We start from the raw sequence: 5,624 nt of genomic DNA on the forward strand, positions 1-5,624 counted from the left end.
ATTGTTACATTCGAAATTAAATAGTAAATATATAATTCCAAAATTCATTAGAGTTAAAATTTTGTATTCAGCTTTTAATTACTGCTGCAAAGCTAAAAATTTCCTGTTTAAAATACACAAAAGCTCCTACAAAATGCTAATGGAATTCATATTTTTAGAATTAATAAATTGATTACTTAGTTTGTTTAAATAAATGTTAGTTCATGAGCATGTAAGGACGAAACGGAAAAATACATTAATGCATGTTATTATCGTAATTTACGACACATTTGTAATTTAATAGCAAATCATGCTGAAATTAAGTAACTTCGCTTTATAAAATATGTCGATAAATTAAATAGAAATGCGATAATTTATCATAAATCAAGAACCAAATAAAACAAAAGAAGATTTTTTAGCCCCACTATTGAGGAAATTAAAAAAAAAATAGTGAACCCGCACGGCGTAAAAACGCCAACATTTAATTAAATTTTTTTCACAAGTGAAAACCTCTAAAAATATTCCTAATGATTCACCTAAACCATTTCTCAATGATGAGAGGTCTCGCATGGTGTTGGTTTTCATTTCATCAAATTTCAAATCTCCCTGTACCGCTAAAAAGGTTCTATTTTCAAAAAATAAAACCTGCGGACATCTATGTAGAATCCCAGTTCTCTAATTTGACTTCTCATTTTGGAAATTCAAAATAACGGTGCAGATGTGATGACCTCCAAAAAAAATAGATGGCAACCCTAATTAAAAAAAATTATCAGCCTAAAGTTTTCTTAAAACTCTTTCGTTTGGCACTTATATTTCGATATTTCATTTATGTATCTTTTGTATAAGTAAAACAAATTCGACTTTTCAAACAGGTGACAACCCCTTTAAAAGTATTTTCAAACTAAAATATTTCGCCTAAGTTGAAAAATTTATTTTTTTAAGCACATGGCAACTCTCCTAAATATAGTTTAGAAATAAATTATTTTCAAACCCATTTCGATTGATACTCTTCTTTAGACAACCCATTTAACTTATTAAATAATTTGAGCTTTATTTTTTTTACAAAAAAAAACCAAATGTTCAATTTAAAAATTTATTAACACTCGTTCTTTTAATGACCATATTTTAAGATTTATGTAACTTATGTATAATTAAACTAAATACGACTTTCAAAACAGGCGGTGACCCTCGTAAGAATTATTTTCGAACTAAAATTTCCTTAAATATTTTTCGTCTGACATTGTTATAAATATTTCAGGTAACTGATGAATTAAGTGGAAATTTATTTTTCAAACACGTGGCAACCATCCTAAATATAGTTCTGGAATAAAGGATTTTAAACAGATTTCCATTGATAGCCATCGTTTAGTAGTTCATTTAACTTATTTAATAATTTTAGTTTAGCTCTTTAAACTAGGGCAACCCTCAAACACATAACAAATGTTCTAAATTGTCAAACTAAGTATTTCTTGAAGCCCTTTCATTTGACATCCGTCGTTAATATTTCATATAACTTGGGTATTAAGTAGTTCAATTCGACTTCTCAAATAGGTGGCAACCCTTTTCAAAATATTTCCAAACTACTACCTTCTTAAACCTATAGCGTAAACGTATAGCGATTAACTTACCAAATTCCTTTAGTTAAAATCGAATTACATTTTTTTAACATGTGGCAACCCTCCTATAGTTATAAACCCTTACACTCTTACGTACACGTGCTAATCACATACATATAGAAATTATGAAAGAACATGTGAACGTACTTGGTTTATGTGATGTAATTTGATCGAAACAAAGTAATTTATTCTGTAGTGTGAACATAGTTTTAGTCAAAATGCAAACATTTGAAATCAGAATGCCTAGCATGATCTGGTATTCTCGTTTCAAGGAGCAAGCCAAACTTCTCCCAGTTCGCCTTACAAGGATTCCGACCTTTTGGCACTTGATCGATTGATCTGATAGAGATTCCTCTTCTAAGACCATCCATCCTTTGATATGATACGCCATAACTTCATTTGTGAAGGTTAAATCTATCACTCCTTGTCTTCTTCTGGTGGCAAACGTAAGTTTATTACCAATATTCTGTATTACCTAATCAGAGGACAGAATGTAGTCTAAAGCTTGTTCCCACGGAAGTTGTACTTCGTGCTACCTCATATAGTGTTTTTTGAGTTAGCGTCACAACCCACTATCAGGCCATAATTTCCCTCGAAGGAGGGGGACTATAGAATCGTATGGCAGGTAAGCGGAGGCTACAATGACCTCGGCGCGTTCCCCGTCCGTACAATACTTAATTTTTATCGCAACGACATCGTGCGGCTTTTCTGTCCCTCGAAATTGAAGGACGTTACCCCAGGAAATCCCTCCAAGTCAGCAGATACGCCCGCGGCATACCCATGGTTCCTGAATGAGGAATATTTGGGGGTTTATACACAGTTCCGCATGCCTACTATATAATAGGGTAGTAGACGATTGGCTATGCTGCAAATAAATTTGTCTACAAATTATTTCAGTTATGCCTAGAGGAGATAAAACCATAAACTACTTCTAACCTGTTTTTCCTTGCATATCCTGGACACGAAATTGCGTTCGTCCCACGTGTAGGTGAAAGCGATACTTCCAACGAGCCTTCGGCAATTCCCGCGATCAGGAAAGAGCCTTCTCCATCGCTGGAAGTCGATAGTCTCCTGGTGTATGAATAAATACGCCATTGGCTCATATTCAGCCCACGTTCTGCCTGCTGATATGTTTTAGATTCTCGTTTGGTTTCCAAGAAGGCCCCGGTATCCAGGCAGTGGCTCTCACCATTCTGCAACGGCTTCCATCTTTTAGGATGAATTTGCAGTTTTCGCAGGCTGGCATCCCTGCTATTATTTTGGCCAGCCACTCTCGGGAAAACTCATTAGAGCATTGTATCTTTACGATACTATCCTCCACGCGCATCCCCTCTAATTTCGGTTCGGCTGTTGTTACACCAATGGCTCTCCATAAATAGCTGTCGAGAAAGTCTCTTTACCCCTTGGACAAAGGCCTTTTCCCTTTGTCGGAATCTATCTCAACCATCATTGCTTCAGCAGCCACTCTTGCTAATGATGCAGAGCAGCATGGTTGAGTCTCACCCGATATTGGGGGTCCTTTAACAACCTCATTTGCATGAGGAGGTTGGCATGCAAGCAGTTGGATCGAGCGTGGAGGGATGTCCGATTCCGGTCCTGAGACTTTCATCTTCTTTGCCTTGCGACTCTTGTCTTCTGTTCACACAGACCCCTGATTGGCAACGGCAGAGAGTTGCATAATAGATGAGTCATCACCCGTCAAGTCCCGCTTCCCCGTTGTCGTTTCGGGTGCAGAGTTAGAGACCAAAGGATTTTAAGTACTCACCTTGTCTATAGCCGCAGCTTTCTACTCCTTTTGCGTCCTTCTCCTCAACTGCCTTACGGTCAGCTTTTTACCCGTTTGAGGATCACCAATACAGGATTTATCCGTACCGGTACTCTCCTGGACCATCTAGCATCTCCACATCTGTCACAACATTGGTTTTTCCAGAACGTATCGATGGTAGTTCGCCCTCTAACTAATTCATAAGTAGGCTCTCCATTGACAGAGAGAGAGAGAAAGAGGTTGCATTTTATCCTTACTGCCAGGGGTGAGCCTTTCAGAGGGTACTCTTCCCGTCGTCCTCCTACTTCCCGAGACGCACCGAATGGCATTCGGGATGCTCCAACCTAGCAACTCTTGGTCATCGTTCAAATGCAGCCCTAATCAAGGCGAGAGGGTCCAATTGGTGTGTACATGGACTCACACAGTTGTACCACTATCCGTTGAGAAGGTCTAATTAGTGATTCGACTGAACCCTCGCACCGCGCCAAGGTGCATGCCATCGCGATGGATATATTAACAATCTTTGCAAAATAGGGCAAAGAAATGTTTGGCAAATTATTTAATCCAAATTTGATAAAGCGAAAACATTCTACAAAAATACATGAACAGGAGTAATAAGAGAGAGGCATTTCTCTTTCTCTACAAAAAGGTATTCAAATGAGCGAAAAGTTCGTCATTTTTTGCATCGATCACAGCTGCATCAACGCTGATGACGTTGAATCAATACTTCCGGCAGCAAGAAAAAAAAACCAAAACAAACAGTCAGTAGCATTGCAACAGCGTCCAGCAATAAATAATTTAGTCAGCCAATAGCTGACCATTTGCTTAGTAAGATCAAGCAGATCGAGACCACCAAACAACCAAGAGCCAACTTACTCACCAAGCAAGCAAATTTCCGAAGTTCAGTTGCGATGCGGCGATCGCGCAAACTGGTTGATGGCAGAGCTTAAGCTTATTTCTTAAAAGTAAATGTAAATAAATATTTATGTATTTATATGTATATTAAATATATACATAATATTATGCCAAATATATTGCATTTACCGCAAGTGCTTGTCGTCTAACTAAATAGCAGTTAGTTGAGAGCGGTGCACGCGCGATCACAGCCTCAGTTCAACAACACAAAACGCCGTTCAACAGACTCACTATTAAAAAGCTGTCAACTTTAATACGAATACTACCGACATAAGTAGCTGACAGAGTTGTTATTGTCGTGTCATAGCTACATATTAAGTTTGTTGACATTTTTTCGCGTGTGTTTCCCCGCGGTGCCTTTGTATGGCTGGGATGTGCTAATTCGCGAGTACGTTCAAATATTATGAAAGAGTGAAAATTGAAGTGGAAGTACTGAGGTTAATCTTCAATTGTGTTATTCTTTTTATTACTGGTTCATCTACGAGCTTAGATGAGCAGGGCAGCGGTTAAATTTAATAATTTATACGCTAGTCGTGTCGTGCTGCGCTTAGCAGTGCTGGATGCTGTTTTTGTTTTAGTGATACTTGCTACAAATGGTAAGTGATAAATGGAGGGAAAAGATATTTATTTATTTTTTTTTATTCAGATAGAGTGAAAATACTTTTATAGAATCTTAAACCTTTCAAGAGCGAAAACAGAGGGGGAAGTCTTTTGAAAAATATTTACAATACATATGGGTCAATCCATGTCAAATCGACCACTGGTTAGAATTTACCATTTTCGATTCGAATATATTTTGGTAAGAGCTTTTCTTTAATTGTATAGCAAAGTGTAGCCAATGGAAAAAGAAATAAAAAAATTTCAAATGTAAACAAAGAAATAAAAAAAAAATTCAAAAATACAAAATTTAAAAACTTCCCAAATTTTGTATGTTATTTTTTTTAATGTCTCAAAAGCCATTATAGACAAGAATGGTTCTTGTCTCGTTTGAAAATTAATAATTGTGTTACATAAAAAATATATTTATTTAAAAAATCTAAAAGTGAAAAAGATTTAGGATTTCGAAATTTAAAAAAATCCTAAAAGCGAAAACCATGCAATATAAATTTCTGGCTAAATTTTTAAACTTAAAGAAAAAAATTGTATTTCAAACTGTAAATCAAATAAAAAATGTTTAAAATAATTTTATTTACAGGTAAATTCTTGCAACTATCTTGAAAGGTCTTTACTGTCTTTCGAAAGACTAATTGAAAGATCTGCTAATGAGCAGATCTTTTCGTTGCGCTGTTCGCCTTTTAGAAATAAGTTTTTTTTAAATTTAATTGATTTAAAGAAATATATATTTGTTT

The sequence above is a fragment of the Rhagoletis pomonella genome, unplaced genomic scaffold (assembly GCF_013731165.1).
Source record: "Rhagoletis pomonella isolate Grant_MI unplaced genomic scaffold, Rhpom_1.0 Rhpom_scaffold_00006, whole genome shotgun sequence".
Lineage (NCBI taxonomy): Eukaryota > Metazoa > Arthropoda > Insecta > Diptera > Tephritidae > Rhagoletis > Rhagoletis pomonella.